We start from the raw sequence: 22,017 nt of genomic DNA on the forward strand, positions 1-22,017 counted from the left end.
TTCCAGTACCAATTATTTTGTACAAAAAGAATGCATCTTTTAAGGTATGATCAATCTCAGTAAACAGTTAGGTACAAGTACAAGTTATTTCCGGTTTGATGGCGTCAATAGTCAAAAAAGGGAAGGGAGGACACTTGTTTATTATTTAGTAAAAATAACGCATGGAAATATGGAAATTTAGTGTATGTTATAATAACAGATAACTTCCAGTTTGATGACGTCACAGTATTTGGAAGCAAAAGGTCAGTATTAAGTGTAACAGATGTCATTTTTTTTGGGGGGGGGGGGCCAAAAACAAAGTCATGAGACAGGGATCAAATGATGGATTTAAATTCAAAATAAACAAGTCAGGTGTGTTTACAAACACAAATGCCCCGCAACCATGACTGTCATTTTTTCAACGAAAATCGCTTGTAATTTGACACCCGATGACGTCATCATGACATCAGTGTAATATGCACTACTCGGAATGAGGGTCAATGTATGCTAATAGTTACAAGTTCATATCATATACCGTTTAGGAGAAAACCCGCGGAAACATGCTGTACGGAAAAAAAAGAAAGAAAGAAAGAAGGATTAATCGCAACAAATCCAAAGAGTGGTCGGGTTGTGCCCGACCACTCAAAAACAAAACAAAAAAATCCTAACAAAAACAAAGGCTGTTTTGGCAAAATTGCCGAAACAGCCAAAAAAAAATCTTAATAAAAACAAAGGTTGTTTCGGCTGGTTGCCGGAACAGCCAAAAACACAAATGCCCCTGCAACCATGCCTATCTCCATGACATAACACCACGCTATTAACATCAACTTACCTGGGTCACATGGATCGTTCATTGACATCGTTATTGTTTTCTTTAGACTATGTATGTAACGTACTGATGCCAATGATCCCATAATTAATTTTTGGTTTTTGCTTTTCTGTTGGGAAGTCATTATATGTGATTTAAGCAAACTGACTGGATATTTTCAGTCTTAAGCAAGACATTTCTCAAAGGCAAATCCCTTTAGCATAATCCTTTGAGCATTTACAAGGCCTACATGGAAATAAGAATTTTTAAATAATCAAAAGAAAATATGGTTATTTAAATAAGCTTGAGTTATCATTATGATATCATTTCCTTGGTTTTAAATAATGAGAACAGTTGGCCTATGGGGTCCTAAAGTGACTCAAAATCCTAAGAACAACCTACAGAGCTGCATAAACGTATATTATTTAATTTATTGCCTTTTCATTATAAATGTTTTAACGTGTATATTGTACATGTATGTTTATATATTTAATTTTCTGTATTGTAGGTATGAAATTTTATGTGCAAAGCGAGAAGGAAAGTTTCATGCTGGCATGACGAATAAATAAATTGATTGATTGATTGATTGATTAAACATGTACATGTTCATGAACTACGGTGCAAGTCTCAAGTTTTAGTAATACATGTACATGTACACGTACATGTGTTTGTTTTTTGTTGTTTCAATTAAAAATATGACTGTCCAAGAAAAAAGGTGGAGAAGCCACATTGTTTATACAAAAAACATGTATGAACAGTGTACAGGCCTCTAATATTCTAGTGAGTGATTACATTTGCACAGTATGCATACTGGTTTGGTAAAAAAAAAAAAAAAATTTTTTTTTTTTTTTTTAAATTCCTATTGTTTTTAATAATCCTAATGACCTTGGCCTTTGCCTTATGGGGTCCAAACTTATAAGTTATATTAGCAAAATAGCAAGCAACCTTCATTGTATCAAGGTTCAAGACATACATGGACATACAATCCAGATATCGCTGTGGAACCAAATGCACACACACACGCACAGTCGTGTTTTACTATATGCCTGAGGACACTCTATTGTGTTTCCCTTTGTCCTTGTACTTTCACACTTTCCCATAGACTAAGCACGTAAACGTACGATTGAGGACAGTTTCAAACAAAAGCACCGTCGTTCGAGGAATGAAAAGATCTTTTGTTCTCCCTTTGTGTGTCTGTTCTCAAGCGTAATACAAGACAGGAACGCACACCCAGTCGTGTTTTACTATACACCTGAGGACAACCTACAATGTATTGTGTTTCCCTTTGTCCCCGTACTTTAACACTTTCCCATAGACTAAGCACGTAAACGTACGATTGAGGACAGTTTCAAACAAAAGCACCGTCGTCCGAGGACTGAAAGGATCTTTTGTTATCCTTTTGTGGGTCTGTCCTCGAGCATATTACAAGACAGAAACACACACCCACCCAGGTGTGTAAATGCCGGCAATCATGGATGCCCCATTGTCCCTAATCTGCTTTCCTTTGTTTGTTAAGTTTTTAGCGACAGCTCTCATTGGTTTTGTACACGATTTGAGATCGTGGACGTTCAGTCAATCGTGGACGTATTGTTTGCGCCCCAATTCTTTTGTCCTACGTCCACGATTGCCGGTGTTTACATACTCACGCACACTCAGACTTGTTTCACATACCTAGTGTGGACTTTCCTTTCTTTTCGTGTAGTTAAGGAACACCAGTGGAAAAACTCATTTTTCTCAAACTGTGAAAACTCTTACAACCCAATTTTTTTTCAATGATTCCCTTTAGTGTTTCTCTTCATTCTGCTACAGATAAACCTAACCCAAAAATGCCTCTAAACCTGTTTTCCAGAAACGGGGAAACACTGTGTGGACGTGGGCAAGTCCACACTTCGTCGCTGCTACCTACATTATGTGGACGTCTTTTGTTCGGAAGTCCACACTGCGTATGTAAGACAAGCTCACACACACAACCCATACATTGTACTGCAATAGACATACATGTATGCACGCACACCCAAACACACCCACACACACCCACCCATACTTGTTTCACATGACTAGTGTGGACTTTCCATTGCTTTCGTGTAGTTAAGAAAAACCAGTGAAAAAACTCATTTTTCTCAAACTGTGAAAACTCTTTCAACCCAATTTTTTTTCTATGATTCCCTTTAGTGTTTCTCTTCATTCTGCTACAGATAAACCTAACCCAAAAATGCCTCTAAACCTGTTTTCCAGAAATGGGGAAACACTGTGTGGACGTGGGGTAAGTCCACACAACGTCGGTGCTACCTACATTATGTGGACGTCTTTTGTTCGGAAGTCCACACTGCGTATGTAAGACAAACTCACCCATTCTGGAATTTGTATTCCTGTGGAGACATTTCTTTGTTCTCGTGTAGTAAAGTTTTCGAGTTTGAAATTGAAGTTTCAAAATGCTCTTATTTTAACCAGAATTAATTTCCTGGGCTGAAATTTGGACTAAATATCCCTTTTCTAAAACTCTTCCATTTGCGACAGATCAACCTACATTGTACCTTGGAAATTCCTAGTTTTTGAGTAAAATACATATATCTATTTCGTGAAATTCTTGTGGAGACGTATTCATCTATAGAAATGTTCTTCTGGAGACGTACATGTATACAATCTTTTGTTCCCTATTGTGTTCATGTCTCCATAAGGTAGTAAATTCCAGCACACCCACACACACAGACTTACGTTACATACCTTGTGTGGACATTGCTTTGTTTTCGTGTGGTTAAGAAAACTCGGTACAAAAAATTACTTTACTTAAACTGTGAAAACTCTTTTAACCCAATTTTTTTTCTATGATTTCCTATAGTGTTTCTCTTCATTCTGCTACGGATAAACCTAACCCAAAAATGCCTCTAAACCTGTTTTCCAGAAAGGGCAAAACCTTATGTGGACACGGCTTAGTCCACATAACGTTAACACAACCTGCATTATGTGGACCTCTTTTGTTCACAAGTCCACATAGGGTATGTAACACAAACTCACCCACGGACGGACAAGGCAGAAACAGTATGCCCCTTGGCTTCGCCGGCGGGGCATAAAAAGGGCCAACTGGATTGTGGATAAGGATTAGCAAAGTCCCATCTGTACAAAACTTAGGGAGACATGTAGTTCACACCAGGAGTCAGCCAGTGTACCCTCAGTTTAGCAATGAAAGTGTTCAGACCAAAAATCAGGCTATCAACAACGTCTGCGGGCATGGTGTCCCACAAACGGGGGAATCTGACAAAAAAGTGACTCATGAAAAGCTTTAGTTCTAGAATAATGGTGAATAAATTTAACATCGTCAACGTGTCTAGGATAAAGTTGATACAGCTTTCCGATTCAATGTCGAATTTGTCTATGCATTTGGCTACAAAAACAACTGCCAAGAAGTTTAACCTATTCGTTAAGTAGGACAGACCCAGCTTGGAACAATGGATCAAATACATGTACTCTATATTATCCCTGCTGGAATTTGGCAAATGACACGACATGACACATGGTCTAGGTCCACGTCCATGTACGCAAGGACACGCTCACATACGTAGCCCTAGCTCTGGAAGCCCCTTTCGGACATGGCCTGAGGCACCCGCCGGACGTCACGTTGGCAGCCATGTTTATTGCATGGCCTTATGGGATACTTACCCAAGTAACTGGCTTGGCGAGTCGGTTACTTGGGCCAGGCTCGAGTAAGCGTTAGAAGTCACATGAGAGGTAAATCGAACGCTGTCGCGCAAATGCACAGCCATCAGCAAATGATCCAGACTCTACAAGCAGCAACAGAGATTTCTAAATTCTTATGGAAAACCTTTTTTATTACTATTTATTTAAGTGCATTTTGAACGACAATAGGGAGTCAGGAACTAGCTTGAACTGGTTTCCGTCCGTAAAATCTGCCCTAGTTTCCGACTCCCTATTATCATTCGAAATGCACTTGAATGTACGAAAATGATCCAGTCTACTCATTATCATAATGGATGCATCGCACGCGCTCGGTAATGGAATCGCACTTGGGATACGGGGACCATCGAGTGAACGCTGGGCATGAAGACCACATCGCAATTCAAACACGAATCAGAAATTTAACGTGTTCACGATCGCGAGGGGAGCTCTAGGAATTGAACGGGAAATTTCACTTTTCATCCGGATCGTAAGTAAACTTCAGTACAACCATCTTAATTATTGATGTCTACTTGTACCTCAGGTGGCGTATCTAGTAATTTGGTGGCCATTTTGAGGGTGAAATCTAATATTTTTGTTGGGCAATGTTACTCCTAGAGCGGAGCCTCATAGACACAGAACCCCGCAAAATTGTTTGCAGCACAAAACACTAATTAAGTACAAAAACGTCCATTAAAACACATATATTTCCTACAGAACCGCTGCACAGTTTGCCCCTAAACTCCGTACTATACCTCATGACATACTCACGTAATGTGCGCACAACAAACATCGCTGGATTCTGTCGGGGTTTTTTGGCCAAAATGATGAAAAATATCAGACTTGTATGACTTGTGACTTGGACTCAGACTCGAGTCCGACTCAAGTCACATTTTTAATGACTCGGACTCGGACTCGAGTCACTTTGACTTACGACTCCGACTCTGACTCGGACTCGGGGCTACGGACTCGTACTTGGACTCGAACTGACTTGTGACTCGACGGAAATTACCGCACTGCACACGCGCACATACGTAAGTCGATCGTTTTCTTTACTGTGCAATACATGTACAGGGCGCTCGATGCGGTGCATGCGTGGCCGTGGCTGGTTACCGATCTCGATATATTGATAAAAGAAATCAATGTACCGAAACTTGTACCCCGCCGTTCGCACGTAATACTGCATTGGTGCAAGATTGATAGGGTAAGGTACCAGACTTTTCTTGTCAGACGTCCTGTCGTTCACACGTGTATTGCTGTCGCATCGTGATAACGCGATATATTCTGCTGATCTGCCCGTTTCGGTAACGTTACATGCAAGTTGCAACGTAGATCATGATGGCATCCACTCCAAAAATTGTCAATTTTGGGTATCTTAACTTCAAGAGAAAATGAACAAAGAGCAAATGAACTCCTCTGCAGTGAAGCGCGCCCTCTTGTGTGCGCTCTCCATCCGCGGTCGCGTATTGCATCCGGGCACTTCACAGAGCGCTTCACAGGTGAGCTTTGCCAAAGTTGACGCACGCTCGGTAGATGATTAAAGCTCTTGTTTGGTTCCCTGACCCCTTTGGCCTCTTGACTATTATTAGGGTGGCCGGGAAACATATCAGCGACGCCATGCTTGCTCAAAACCATCTGCATTCTTTGAGGAATTACCATGATTTTTGGATAACTAGACCTCTGAAGTACCGAAGGTAACAATTTTGTGCTATTTAGCAGTCATACAGTCGTTTTCCTAGTTCCGGATTTTTCCTAGTTCCGGATCGCTTCTAATCAAAACCTACCTCTTTTTGATTAGTCTCCAATAAAAAAAATTCTGACGGAGTGCATGTTGAAAAGGAAAATGTAAGCTTTTTTTGATAAAATCTTTAGAAGAGGAATTTTGGCCAGATTTCCGACTCACACTCCGACATGTTTGGACGGTTAAAGAAAATCACGGGAGCTGCGAATCGACTATACATTTTCTCCTCGGTATATCTCTCGTACAGTGTGGTTTCGAATATTTTTTTCATTCACTACAATCGTATAAACTCTTCCATCGAATGTTTGTTCGATCAAAATAAGTTGTAGCTTCTCTAATATTTGAAAATTCGCCAACGAATGACCGTATACTTTTGCCTAGTTCCGGATCACGCGTGCACTTACGACCCAACTACACGCGCGTTAATCAATTTTGTATGACGTATTCTGTGCTGGGTCAAAGATTTTCGGTCCGTGCGTGAGTTCAAGCCGTTGCACTGCAGACAAAAGTCTCAAAATCATTTACATGTACGTTTTTTTCTCTTTTTAAAATTTGCTGGAATTCTCTTGCATGAACTATTTTTGGATAATGAAATAATACTTTATCAGAAAATATGTTTGATTCGGTTGGTTCTGGCTGAAAAAAAAAAGGATTTTCTCGCGTGATTTTTTTTTCGCATGAACTTGATAAGCAGTTTTGATCGATTCTGAACTGATTGAACCAATCTGGAACTACCGGTAGGAAAAGTGACATCCGCAATTTTGACGTCGTAAAATCAAAATGAAAAGAGCTTAAATTTTGAAAATTATTTCGTGGTCTCTCCATCATTCAAGGTAAACTTTTTAATCAATGTCACTTGAATTCGTGGAGTAGTTGAGCCGAAATCAGCCTGAATGATGTTTGCTATCCGGAAATAGGAAAACAACTGTACTATAGCTGGGTTCATTTTCTGCTGACAAAATAATTTCGATCTTTAATTAATTTTCAGCTCCCCTAGCAACGGGACGCTCCGCTCACAGGCCGTACGTGGCTCTGCTACAATATACGGAGGTAGTCCAGTATTTCAGTCACATTTATGGGACTATGTTTTAATGGACGTTTTTGTACTTAATTAGCGTTTGTGCTTGCAAACAATTTTGAGGGGTTCTGTGTCTATGAGGCTCCGCTCACGCAGAGCATCATAGTTCTAGGAGTAGGGCAATGTTGGGTTTTTGGGTCAATGACAGAATTGTGTTGCTCGGCATTAGCTTGGACCTAGCCCAGGTGGACTCCCTTTCCTCCCTACGTCGTAATGCAATGAAGACTTCGTCCAACCTGGGCTAGCTTGGACCTAGACCCGTGAACATGGCTATATACATAGCCACGCTTCAGTCTATAGTAAAAACACTCTATTGTGATCCGCGGTTACTGTGATCGAGTGACCGTTCTAGCCGAATTTCGGCTACATTTGACAGAATATTTGCATACAAAAATGAGTTGTACAGAAAACCTGCAGAACTTTTTTTTGGCAGAATTATGAAGATGAAGGAAAATGAAAAAGATTAGGCTAGAGAAATATGGCACATTTGGAAAAACCTTCATTTTTTGAAAGATCCCTGAAACAAACCCTTGGCCTTGCACAATGGAACAGCAATATTAATACTGGGTGATTGGCAGACTTTCGAAGTGGATTTAGCAGAATTTTACATGGTATTACGGTCATCCCGCCATGTACCGGTAAGACAGTTAGTCGGGTACCCACTGGTGATACTCCTACCGTTTTGCGCATGCGGAACTCGGGGTACCAGAGTGTCATGCCTGTCTTTGATTTTCTGATCATTTTGAAAACATTCGTTGTGACTGACAAAGTTGTGCCGTAGTTTACATCAAATTTCTTGGCAATGACAGACTAGATCCAACACTCGCGTAAATTCACAGGAAGCCCAACAAGTAAGTTATTCACTATGGGCAAAATTATACATGGTTATAATATGTGGCGGATCAAAAGATAGAATGCTTTCGCTTGCATTTACCCGAGGGAAGCGCGTGGCGTTGTATACAACGCCACGTTCACGGGTCTAGCTTGGACCCTACTAAAACTATCGCCAGACCATGTCCGAATTTTAAAAAGGTGATAAGTTGGGTCCAAGTTACTCGGACTAAGTTGGGTCCAAGTTACTCGGACTAATGTTTGTAGGCTATACATAGCCCCACTAGTGTGGCCGCAGTATGCTGCGCTGAACCTCTGGCCACACACCGTGGTACCGCGCCCTACTGAGGACGAAGTTTTCGAAAAAATTACGTTCAGTTTCTTACAAATGGTTGTATTCAATGATGTCTCATCTACATGTATCACTTCTGGGATGCTTAGGTGTAATGATGTTCAATTTTTGAGATTTTCTTGAATTTTTCTGGAGCCGCACTTGTGAAACGTCTGGTGATGGCAGCCATTTTGAATGTGACAAGGGATGACCCCAAGCTGTGACGTCGCTTTTATGCAAATTGCTTGTCGAGCGAGGGCGCGAGTTGCAAATGCGACGGCTGTTTCCTGTACCATGCATTTATCGTCTGGGGGCCATGTGCACTGATCTCTATTCAGGATCCACGGCAAAGGAAACAGCCGTCGCATTTGCAACTCGCGCCCTCGCTCGACAAGCAATTTGCATAAAAGCGACGTCACAGCTTGAGGTCATCTCTAGCTCTTGACACATTCAAAATGGCTGCCATCACCAGACGTTTTACGAGTGCATATGGGCTCCAGAAAAATTCAAGAATATCTCGGAAAATTGAACATCATTACACCTAAGCATCCCAGAGGTGATAGATAAGACATCATAGAAAGAAACTGAACGTAATTTTTATGAAAACGTCCTCAGTAGTGTGCGGTACCACGGTGTGACATGTGTGGCCAGAGGTTCAGCGTTACTCCTAGAACTATGATGCTCCGCGTGAGGGGAGCCTCATAGACACAGAACTCCGCAAAATTGTTTGCAGCACAAAACACCAATTAAGTACAAAAACGTCCATCAAAACAGAGACATTTCCCACAGAACCGCTGCACAGATTGCCCCTAAACTTCGAACAATACCTCATGACATACTCACGTTATGTGCACCCAACAAACATCGGTGGATTCTGTCTGTTTTCGGCAAAAATGATGAAAAATATGCTCTTTCCGCACTGAGCCAACCTAACACTTGAAACGAGCATGTGCGCAGAATGATCGCAGTCATTTTCGGTTCGATCGCTCGGAGCGCGCTGCGGGGGGTATGGTGTAGAGCGGAACGATAGTATGCACATGCGTACAAGTGCAAGTACGTACCCCCCGCGGCGCGCTCCGAGCGATCGAACCGAAAATGACTGTGATCATTCTGTGCGCGTGCACGTTTCAAGTGTCAGGTTGGCTCAGTGCGGAAAGGGCATATTTTTCATCATTTTTGCCGAAAAACAGACAGAATCCACCAATGTTTGTTGGGTGCACATAACGTGAGTATGTCATGAGGTATTGTATGAAGTTTAGGGGCAAACTGTGCAGCGGTTCTGTGGGAAATGTCTCTGTTTTGATGGACGTTTTTGTACTTAATTGGTGTTTTGTGCTGCAAACAATTTTGCGGGGTTCTGTATCTATGAGGCTCCGCTCACGCGGAGCATCATAGTTCTTAGCCCCATAAATGTGGCCTATTTACTGGACTGCCTCCGTAAACATAGGCCACACATCCACATGTAAAAAAAACGTGTCGACTTTGCCAAATTTTGATTTTCACATTTAGGCTTACTTTTTACGTTTTTTTTGCTTTAGAAGCATTCTCACCCTCTATATAGGCTAATCAGAAAGTGCTGCCTTTTTCAGATGTTTAATTTTTGTGAAATTTCATGTTGAAATTTTGATACGCAAACGTGTGCAAATGTATCTGGAAATTTCACGAAAAATGGACATCTGAAAAAGGCAGCACTTTCTGATTAGCCTATGTAGAGGGTGAGAATGCTTCTAAAGCAAAAAAAACATAACAAGTATTGAAGTAAGCCTAAATGTGAAAATCAAAATTTGGCAAAGTCGACACGTTTTTTTTACATGTGGATGTGTGGCCTATGTTTACGGAGGCAGTCCAGTAAATAGGCCACATTTATGGGGCTACATAGTTCTAGGAGTAGTTCAGCGCAGCATACCGCGGCCACACTAGTGGGGCTAGGCTACACATATCTCCAAGGCTCACCTGACAACTTCACTCGAGAATGAAGTCCAGTGCTTCCTTCCGAAGACGTTTGGTCTCCAGCGATAGCCATCACGCAAAACAGCACAACAAATATCCATGCATATGATACACGGCACTGGCATTGAAATAGAACTTGGAACATCAGCATCGTCATCGTGGTTCGTGTTATATCCCAGTACTAGTAGGCCCCCAATGTAGAAAGGTGAATAATTTGTACAACTATTGCCCAACTAGCATGTCCAAATTATACCAAAAAAATAACAGTATAAACACACGTTAACAAAAACGATTTATGAATAGGAACTTAATGAAGACTAACGTTAGACCCGACACTACCCACTTCGTTTACTACTCACGAATTGACTTGAATTACGTGTACATTCGCGATTAGCAAATTTGACAAAAGTGCTCCCTCAACGGTGATTAAGATTTTGATCCATCCAGCTTGCGTCACATGTGCGGTAGCATAAAATGGCACGACAGTAGAGCGCGTGATGAATATGCATGACTATGACGTCACTAGAAGCTCATGAGTAATATATCACGCACGGTACTGATAGATATACATGTAGATGCACACTGTATGTGCTGCATCCCACCGATGATATCACATTTAACAAGTCCTCTTTCTACTGTCGCGCCGCCACCTCTAGTGTCGTCCCACTTACCGACGATATCACATTTAACAAGTCCTCTTTCTACTGTCGCGCCGCCACCCTCTAGTGTCGTCCCACTTACCGACGATATCACATTTAACAAGTCCTCTTTCTACTGTCGCGCCGCCACCCTCTAGTGTCGTCCCACTTACCGACGATATCACATTTAACAAGTCCTCTTTCTACTGTCGCGCCGCCACCCTCTAGTGTCGTCCCGCACACCGACGATATCACATTTAACAAGTCCTCTTTCTACTGTCGCGCCGCCACCCTCTAGTGTCGTCCCACTTACCGATGATATCACATTTAACAAGTCCTCTTTCTACTGTCGCGCCGCCTCCTCTAGTGTCGTCCCACTTGATTATCATCGGTAAGTGGGACGACACTAGAGGGTGGCGGCGCGACAGTAGAAAGAGTGACGTCATAGTCATGCATATTCATCACGCGCTCTACTGTCGTGCCATTTTATGCTACCCACATGTGCGTGCACCACAGATCCCTTTAAAAGTTTAAGCTTTAGCCGGCCTCGTCTGACCATTTTTCGCGCACTTAGTACTTTGACCGATTTTTGTCTTGCATTACGGAGAGAAGCCTTCTGATTTCAGAAGTAATCTTGCATAAACTAAACCCTACACGGTGGACTTGACGTTAATATTGTAAGAATGATTTTAATAAACTACATGGAAAAATAAATTATAAAAATTATTCATAGGCCTAGGCCTATATTCATTATTATTACATAATTCAGTTTTCGGCTTATTTAGGCTTATTTATTTATTTATGTATAATGCATTATTTATGCAATAAATTCAAAATTATCTGGACGGACTGTTTCGTACCATAACTATCAGCCTTTGGTACGAAACAGTCTGTCTAGCCCGACTGCGTCTGGCCGTACAGTAGCCTACTACTAAAACTACTATCGCAAGCTCTGTACTAGTACGGCCAGACGCTCAATGCGTCCCCACAGACTGATTTTTTTTCACTCTGATGTAGCGATTTTGCTACAGATTGAGATCGAGATTATCTTCTCGTCCAGGGCAGAGATATCCAAAGTTAAGGTACCTAATCGTAGAGGAACTCATACCTTTTTGAAAAAACGTTCTTTGGTCCCAATATTTTCATCCATCTGGCCAAAAGACGACTTTCAGTCATCATTTCCCACAAATATCGTCCTGAAAATGTCCTCCCATGCGATTTCAAAATGGCGGCCGCGTTGTAATGTATGCATTATGCGGGCGTGCTTGATGCTTGATGCATAATGAATATGCATCATAGTTTGTCGGGCGCGCGGCGCGACTGGCCATATAAACACGAGGTCATGAACTAAATAATGTATATTCATTATCTTGCCCAAGTGCGCCCGCATAATGCATACATTACAACGCGGTCGCATGAAGGACATTTTCGGGACGATATTTGTGGAAGATGATGACTGAAAGTCGTCTTTTGGCCAGATGGATGAAAATATTGAGACCAAACAACGTTTTTTCGAAAAGGTATGAGTTGCTCTACGACTAAGAACCTTAACTTTGGAAATTTTTGTCCTTGATGAAGATATAATCTCGATAAAAATCTGTAGCAAAATCGCTATATCAGAGTGAAAAAAATTCAGTCTGTGGGAAAGTATTGAGCGTCTGGCCGTACTACAGAGCTTTCGATAGTGCTGTACGGCCAGACGCAGTCGGGCTAGGCATCAATACACTCTCGTCAACTTCTAGTTTAGTCCCTGGTGTTCCGGTGAACTGTTCAGGAGTTTGATCTAGTACAAGGCATCAGGTACAAGCTTAGGTTCACGGCCCTTGGCTTGAGGTATAAATGCTCGGAGCAAACGCACAACACAATGAATTCACTTTACAGTCACTTTGCCCCATCCCCACTTCGCCCCATCCCCACTTTGCCCCATCCCCAGCCTCGACTCCAGGGGCGCGTGCTCGTTCCTTACACTATCCCCTGGCTGTGATGATGACGTAAATGACGCTGAATGGATATTCACAGCGTGCTGCGCGCGCATTTCGAAAATTGCACGCTGGGTGCTAGGTCGCTCGCGTGCTTTGCACGTAACGTCACGTACAAATATTCAAAACTGCGCGATGCCTGTACGTTATGGATTATGGCAGCCTCGTTTTTTTTGCTAAAAAAACCCCTGTATCTGGGGTTGTAAAGGGACGAAAGGGGTACGTATCTTTAATACAAATCTTTTCTAAAATACACATTGTCCAAACCTTATGTTTGAAAGCATTGATTCTTCAATAACACAACTTTCAACAGTTTAAAGATGGCGTCGGCGCCAAAAAAAAAGGAGAAAAAAGGAGAAAAGGAGAAAAAAAAACAGACCCAGACACGCAGACGCCTGCATATGATCATAAACAAACAAAAAAATGGCCAAAAAAGAAAATTTCCCTACATGTACATTCCTACCCTATTTTCGAATGCCATCGCATCCAGAAGCAGAACTGTTGTTTTGTTTTTTGCCTGAAACTAAAAGCCGTTGCCAGTGGCAAAAACGATGTCACACCGTGCACCGCCGGACAGCCACGTTGACCAGCCATTGCGCGCACGATACGGCGGGCCCGGCAAAAAAACTCATCTTTCCATCCAGTCCCGGACACTTGTGCCCTTGAGCAAGGCACTTAACCATTGTTGCTTTGTCCTTCGGATGGGACCTAAAGCCGGAGGTCCCGTGTGTTGTATAAGGCCCAATGCACGTAAAAGAACCCAGTAACACTTATCGCTAAGAGAATTAAGGGTTTGCCCCGGTGTTTCTGGCCTCCTAGTTATACTCCCTTGTGGAAGTCCTTAGGAGAAGAACCAAGTACATGTACATGTAGAACTTTCATGTTGAAATTTTGATACGCAAACGTGTGCAAACGAATCTGGAAATTTCACGAAAAATAGACATCTGAAAAAAGGCAACACTTTCTGATTAGCCTATAAAGGTGAGTGCTTCTAAAGCAAAATTAAACTACAAACTAAGCCAAAATGTGAAAATCAAAATTTGACGAAGTTCTACATGTTTTTGTACTGATGTTCCAAGTGCGGCCTTTATTTACGGAGGTAGTCCAGTAACTTGGCCACATTTATGGGGCTAAAGTTCTCCGAGCATGTCTATTTTCACAGGCTTCGATCACGGATTAAACCACACCACCGTCGGATTCGTTTATAATATAAGGAAGAGTTATATAGCACAAACGTATGGTGTTCTGTCACCTGTCCTGTACACTTTGTATACAAATGATCTCACTACTCTGGAAACATCACATAGGATAATTAAGTATGCCGATGACGCAGCTATTGTTGGCTTTCTGGATGGCAAACAAGAATCTCGAGATTGTTTTACTGGTGAGGTGGCACAATTTACTCAGTGGTGTGATGATAACTATCTAGAAATCAATATCAACAAAACCAAAGAGATGGTGATTGATTTTAGGAAAAAGAAATCTCCAATTACACCAGCTATTATTAAAGGCAAATGTGTGGAAGCAGTGTCTGTATACAAATACTTGGGAACTGAAATTGATGACCAACTGAAATTTGACGCATGTACCAAATCAAAATATAACAAGCTGCAACAACGTTTGTTTTTTCTGCGCAAACTCAAGTCTTTTCACGTTGATAAAACTATTTTACAACTGTTTTACAAGTCCATTGTACAGAGTATTCTCACATTTTGTCTTGTTTGTTTTTACGGAAATATGAGGTGCCAGGATCGGATTAAGCTAGACAGAATAGTTAAGCAAGCCAGTAAAGCTATTGGTATACAACAAGAGTATCCAGAGGCATTATACAAGTCTCTTATGTGCAATAAAACTATGACAGTTCTCTCCGACTCACATCACCCATTGCATGCTGACTTCCAAACGAACTCCAGAAGTAATCGCTTTTTACAACGAAGGATCAGGACACGGCGATACGGCAGTTCATTCGTTCCAGCAGCTATCAAATGGTACAATGACCAACTGGAACGATGAACTGTCGTTTGGCTGCCACTGATTCCTCATTAATGTAATGAAATATGTGTATTATATGTAGTAGTTTGTTTTTTACATGTAATTTCTGGATTTATAAGTTTGTGGTAACTACATTGCATGTTTACATCTTTTTTGTTTATATCATAATTAATGATTGTATGTTTTTATAACCCGTTCTTTGTCAAGCCATTTTAATTTCCCTCCTGAGGGATAATAAAGTTCAATCTTATCTTATCTTATCTATAGACGCCAAATCTGCGTCGCGTCGTGCTTTCACGTCGTGTCGTACCGTCGCGTCGTCCGTCGCGTCGTGCCGTCGCCCGTGCCGTCACCCGTCGCGTCGTGCCGTCGCCTCTTAAATTACCGTTTCTAAGCACGTACACTGCATGAGGAAGCGACGCACCTTCACACGTCGCGTCGTCCGTCGCGTCGTGTCGTCGCCCGTCACGTCGTGCCGTTGCCTGTTACCTCGGCGCTTCTAAGTAGACTGCTTGAAGAGGCGACGCACACATTGCCCGTCGCGTCGTGCCGTCGCCCGTCGTGTCATGCCATCGCGTCGTGCCGTCGCCCATCGCATGACTATCTTTCTTGGCAATAGGTGGTGCCTTCATTCTTCATGTACCTGTACTGTATTTATGACATGCGTGCCGTGCGGTGAAAGTGTTGCAAATTGCTATGTCGTACAGTTTGTACACGGTTTGTGGGGAGGCCTATTATTAGTGGTTGCGGAGGTCCGACTCAATCAATTTCAAAATACATAGACTTTTTTCTGCTTCCGATTGTCAAACGACAAAGCACATATACACGCGATTCCGGGCATGTGCTTGAAAAACTAAACAACGTGACATTGAAGCAGGATAGCCTATTGATCACATTGGATATTGTGTCCATGTATACGAACTGCCCTCAAGATGAGGCAATTGAATCAGTTTGCGATGCACTTGAAGTTGCCGATAACAGTCTGTACGCAATACCCAAACCTACAAGAGAACACGCTCGCTGTCTCCTGGAACTTATCATGCATTGAAACGTATTTGAATTCAATGGGAAGTTCTTCAGACAGAAAATTGGCGTGGCTATGGGATGCGAATGCAGTCCAGAAATATGCGATATAACCCTGTTCAAATATGAAAAGAAATTATTCTCCCACACAATCCTTCAATTGTGAGTTACATGAGATACAGGGACGACGTCTTAATAATAATTAACGGTAACGAAGACCAAGCCGGTGACCTCGTCCAAACTCTAAACCAAATTCATCCCACGCTCAAGTTCACGTCAGAGATTTCAAACAGTCAAGTCACCTTCCTCGACCTCGTCATCTACAAAGGCGAACGGTTCAAAAAAGAAGGGAAACTGGATACTCGAGTAGCAACCAAAAAAACTGATACCTTTCAGTATCTTGCTCGAGATTCAGCCCACCCTGAGTCAGTGTTTGGCAGTTTGATTAAGGGAGAATTAATGAGATATGACCGTATATGCACACACTCAAAATAATTTGAGGAGAAGGATGAATTCTTCAAAGACAAACTTCAAAAACGCGGATACAACCAAGAAGACTTAGCCCTTCTTCCCCAAAAAGGCGAAACTCGCGTGAACTCTAAAAACTGTGCAAAAACCGAAAAGAATATCCCGCTGGTCTTTGGTTTACCCTACAACCCACAAATTAAACACCCAGCTCTTAAGCAGGCCCTTCTGAAACACTGGAATCTGATCAGCGATAATGATTTTCTCAGTGCACTCTTTGCGACCCAACCCATCCTGGCATACAAACGACAAAAAAACCATAAAAGATGGCCTGGTCCGATCAAGGATTAACCCATCTCCACCATCCAACCAAGAAAAAAAACTTGGATGAGGAGAACGTACAAGTCCTATTGGAATTTCTTGAAGAACAGAACTAACATAATGGTCATTTAGGCATGGATTTCGAAATAAAAATAAAAAATAAGGAATCCACTTAATCTATCATTACAAGTAATGCTAACGCGTAAAATATTCTTAACCATCATTAGCATTAAAGTAAATACGTATAAAAGAATTAAACAAAGGGTGACTGATGAAGTGCGTAAAAAGGGCACAGAAAATATGCACTGGTTTCCCCCGACACACAAAAAAAGAAAAAACAGGTGGGACGGCATATTATCACTGGTATAAATCAAATCATTAAGTGAACTAGAAACAAAAACCACATGTACACAAACCAGTCCCTGTGTGGCCTAAACAACGGATGAGTTTTTTTAAACTCCCGCTCTCCGGTTATCACCAATCTAATGGGCCCACTGGCGAGGTATGTTTGACAAGTTGTAACCCACCCATCATCGCAACCCAGCAGTGGAACTGATGTTACTCCCTATATGCGTATTGAATTTCCAAAAAAAGAAAAAAACCTTAACAAATACGCTCTAGGCAGTTTAGTCGTATACTTACACAGGTATCCATACCAGTGCTTCTAAGTCTTATTAAAGAAACGGAAATCTTCCCTAGCTGGTTGCAAATACAATGTTTTCAAAAAGATTCATCAGCTCGCAGAGCCCCTCGTACTCCAATTTTATCATACATCCCATAAAAAGACAAGAATGAGAAACGGCCCAACCTCGTGCCCCGTTTTGGTGTGAATATTAAAAGATGTAATTGGCTAACCCACCAAAAATTGAAAAGAAATAGGCAGATGAAGGACAAGACAATAATTTAATTTTTGTTTGAGAAACCCAAGTGATGTCGACGTGCATGTTATTTGGCCCTGAACTTTGTTGATTTTACACTGTTTTCAATGGGGCTTCAATTGGTTCAGTGCACCCTGTATTTCCAACATGGCTTCGTCCGCACATTGATGCTGGCGGGGATTTAAAAATGGCTTCTCTTGTTTACGTTAGTTGTAGCAGTGCTAAAGAGACGAGATCAAGCAATCGGGAGACAGTTTTCTTGGTTGTGACACATCAGGGACATTTTATTGCTGGCAAAACCTCTCAAAAAGGTACAGAAACGTTTAAAAACACATGATAATTATATACATTGGTTTAGTGAACAAAATTTGCAACATGACTTTGTGAAATGATTGTTAATTTCTACAAAAGAACAAACTGGTAAGCCAATGAGATTCCATAGTCTGAATGAACAAAATGGAGGCAGATAACATTGAAGTCTGGTGTGGCAAAATGGCTGCCAAACTCAAGAAGAAATCTCGTTTTAAGCCATCCACAGGCTGCTGGCTGTGGGTGGGCAGCACCAAAAAGGCCAAGGGGAGAGGTGGAAATTATGGACGGATGAATGTCCATATTCCTGGATGGAAATCACGAACAAGGATGAGTGTACACAGGATGGCTTATATCGTACACACCAAGAATTTAACAATTCTTTGCCACAATTCCTTGTGCGTTAATTTCGACCACCTCTCCCTGGAACCACACGCCGTAAACAATGCGAGGAAAAAGTGCCACAAACAGAAGGCTTGTACGGGGCACGGGCAACACCCAAAATGCATGTGCACATAATGTAAGCTGATATTCAGACTATGTAACTGGCTAACCCTAGCTCCAAATCCAACCTTAACCCTAACCAAGCGTAACCCTAGCGAGGGCTAACCCTAGCGGAGGGTAACCCTAGCGGAGGGTAACCCTAGCGGAGGGTAACCCTAGCGGAGGGTAGCCCTAGCGGAGGGTAACCCTAGCAGAGGGTAACCCTAGCGGAGGGTAACCCTAGCTAAGGCTAACCCTAGAATCGGAACGTAACCCTAATTTGAAACCTAACCCTAACTAAACCAAACCCAGTGGAACTGCCATTTTTTGTTTACAAGAACATTTTACAGTAATTGTGTTCGTAGTAGATATTTGGCTGCGGTTCATTGTCTTTTTGCAGGAATTCATGATTAGGCCTTGGATTTAATTGTCCTTTCTTATACATGGTCTGTGTAGTATTAGTACGCATGGAATCTCTCACCACGGCATTGTGCTCGTCGTTTCCTATATTTCTGTGACTTTGCGCGTTTCTTATGATATTTCTGGGTTTTTTTTCCATTTCAGCAAGAGCACTAGCTGCAGTGGAGCCACTGGTTATGGGACATCCAACTGCTTGGCATTTCTTGATGATTGAATTGGCGTGCCTGTTATTAACGAGATGAATGGCGCTGTGATCTCTAGCTGCAGCGTTCTTTGAAAAGGTTAGCGATCCTTTGGGGTTGGTCATCCCAAAGGCATGATTTACAGATTCTGTCTTCTGCGTACTCATGCCGTACTTCGTTTTTTTCCAATGCCTCGTGTCCCACTCGCTTTTCTAAAATTGTCTTTAGAAGGAGCTCATCCTTGGTGGATAAATTTAGTTTGCCCCTAGTGCTGCGTGACATATATGGGAAGCCATAATTACCATTGCAAATTTGGGAACATTTTTGCATAGACTGTGATCCCCCATATAGCATTTGGGGATAGCATTTGAAGCCTTAGCTGCCATGGTTTTCATTTTATCAAGTTGCCCATCAGATTTTTTAAGAATTGCAATGGCCTCGGCCTGTGTCCTATGACTAACATCATCAGCAAAACGATTTTGCAGTTGTTTTCTTAGTCTGGCACTTCTGCCGGGGAACATATCTGAACTGAATTTTGCCCGACTGATGGCAGAGCATAGCGATTTGTTCAAATGCGACGGATCAAGTTGTTGTACAGTTTCAAAACCAGTTCTAGTTTTCATCTGTGTGTTCAAGCCTGCTGCCAGACCTCCATCTGCATCAGTGGTGACACTGTTGACTTGCAGGGGCTCTTTGCATTTCAAAAGTTTTTCAGCACATCGTAGTCCCCCTTCTCGCTCGTTTCCCATGTTGAAGTGAGGGGGGCGTGTCGCTGTACATCCTGCGTGGTTAGGGCACTTTGTTGGTTCTCCTTTGGCTCGCCTCATTTCTCTGCTTTTGCACAGTTTGTTTTCGTGATGGAACATGATGACATATTTTGAAGATGTCACATTTTCACACACCGTGTCTCTGGTTTGTGTGGCAGGCACAAAGAGACTTTTTTTTCCTAGAGTGTCTGAGCGGATTGTTGTATTGTCTCAACAGCAATTGGACTCTCCTTTTGAAATCCCTGCATCTCATGGACATCTTTTACAATTTTCCTCTTTGCAGCCATGTCGTCCATGTTCTCCCGAGTTATTATTTGACCACATTTGTTTGCAATTTTTTGCAGTCCTTTGGTTGAGGGAACAGTCGTGTCCATAGCAGTCAAGAGCCTCCGAGCACCTGCAGCTGCGATGCCAGTATTGTAGAGTCCCACCCGGAATGCCATGTTGGGAGTAGCAGTCTGTCGTCCAGGTCCATTTTGAGGTATTTCGGTGTAAAGTTTTTGTCTCTGTGTTGTGAATCCACATTTTTGGCAGTACATTGCTTCAGATACGGCTAAACCTCTGCACTCCTCTGCCTCTGTCATTAGTTCAGGATGACCGTCACACTCAGGATGCGATCTTTGATGGTCAAGTACAGCCTGTGCTCCTAGCTGTACAGCTGACTGGATGTTCACGAAACGGTATCCTCCTTGGTGATTTGTTCCACTCTTGGGTTGGGAGTGCCCTATTTTGTGCTCGGGTTTTCCACTCTTGGGCTGGAGCTTGTCAACTGGAGTAATTTCTGCAGATTTTGGTCGGAGCAACATTACATTTCTGCACTTGGCCTCGGCTGTTGGCAGTGGCTGGCTGAGAAACCCTCGCTCATCTGTGGGAACAGCTAGTTCAAGCTGCTCATAAGTTGGTCTAACATACTTGGGGAGTTCCAGGTCTTCAGCACACTACATTTTTTTTGGAGACAGCTCATGCTTTGGTTTGAACCAAGTTTTTTTCATTTTGAAAATTCCTCGTCTAACTCGACCCATCGTGCAAGAAAATAATTTCAGTCTTGTTGAATGTTTTTCATAAGGTTGCTTCAAATGATATGGTCATCCCAATACTAAATCAGACTTATATACAATTTCTCAGCATTTTACTTGGGTACTTCTGAGAACTCATTTTCCAAGTGAAGGTCACAAGATACGTCAGTCAGTGCATGTGTCCTTATGCCACTTGGAAAGGCTGTTGTATCCCGGGGGGCAATTACCTTATTTGTTTCTATGTGTTGTCAAGGTCACTTTTCAATTGTGGAACTCTTAGCAATTCATCTTTTTGAAATACATCCTAAGATGTTCAGTTGCAAGATTGTGATGGTAAAACATTCAAATGCCCCCTTCAATTTAACTGTGAAAATGTTGAGGACAGAATTGTTCACACTTTGATTTTATTTCATATATGATTGTGGTGCATGGGTGGTGGTGGTGGTGGAATTCAAAGGGGGGGGGGGTGTCAATTGAAATCTCGAGTGCTAAGTAAAACCTGCCATGACTATGAAAAACATTCTCCACCCTTGATGATATTTGCTTGTCATATTGAACCCCACCCCTACACCCCACCCCCTCCATAAAAGGGAAAAGTAAATATAATATTCCAAAAATTCAAGTGAGAATTTCTATGCCAGCCAATTAGCATAAAAAGTGCCCCAGAATTTCTTTTGAAAAAGGAGAAACTTTGGCTCAAAAAAGGGTTGAATTGTGTAAATATAGCCGAGGATCAACTCCCCATTTTTTGGGCTTCCATGTGAGAGCAAATTTGATAAAATCACGGTTGAAAAATGGGTCCTATTTGCCCGAGAAAGTGGATGGACGCCATTTGTAAAATGGCTGCATGCACCCTTGGGAAGTATCACTTTCCGGGGGGTGAGTAAGTTTTGGTGTGAATATTAAAAGATTTAATTGGCTAACCCACCAAAAATTGAAAAGAAATAGGCAGATAAAGGACAAGAAAATAATTTAATTTTTGTTTGAGAAACCCCAGTGATGTCGGCATGCATGTTATTTGGCCCTGAACTTTGTTGATTTTACACTGTTTTCAATGGGGCTTCAATTGGTTCAGTGCACCCGTGGGTACATTCTTGCAGTGCCATGTTGTTTCCCATCATGCGTTGCGCGATTGTAACCCCTGGAATTGTGTA

At 42.1% G+C, this 22,017-nt stretch overlaps 1 long non-coding RNA gene across 3 annotated transcripts; it reads left to right on the top strand.

Annotated features, from left to right (window-relative positions):
* Nucleotides 1–13,186: 13,186 nt before the first annotated feature.
* LOC119728614 lies at nt 13,187–20,545 on the top strand. Of its 3 annotated transcripts, XR_005271088.1 has the most exons (5): nt 13,193–13,226; nt 17,897–17,997; nt 19,043–19,179; nt 20,192–20,328; nt 20,435–20,545. It is a non-coding gene; the product is annotated as an uncharacterized LOC119728614 (long non-coding RNA). The 3 variants fall into 3 exon arrangements; XR_005271087.1 differs by lacking the exon at nt 20,435–20,545 and having other exon boundaries at nt 20,192–20,428; XR_005271089.1 differs by lacking the exons at nt 17,897–17,997; nt 20,435–20,545 and having other exon boundaries at nt 13,187–13,226; nt 20,192–20,428.
* The last annotated feature ends 1,472 nt before the right edge of the window (nt 20,546–22,017 follow it).

This window comes from Patiria miniata, unplaced genomic scaffold (genome assembly GCF_015706575.1).
Source record: "Patiria miniata isolate m_02_andy unplaced genomic scaffold, ASM1570657v1 HiC_scaffold_20, whole genome shotgun sequence".
NCBI lineage: Eukaryota > Metazoa > Echinodermata > Asteroidea > Valvatida > Asterinidae > Patiria > Patiria miniata.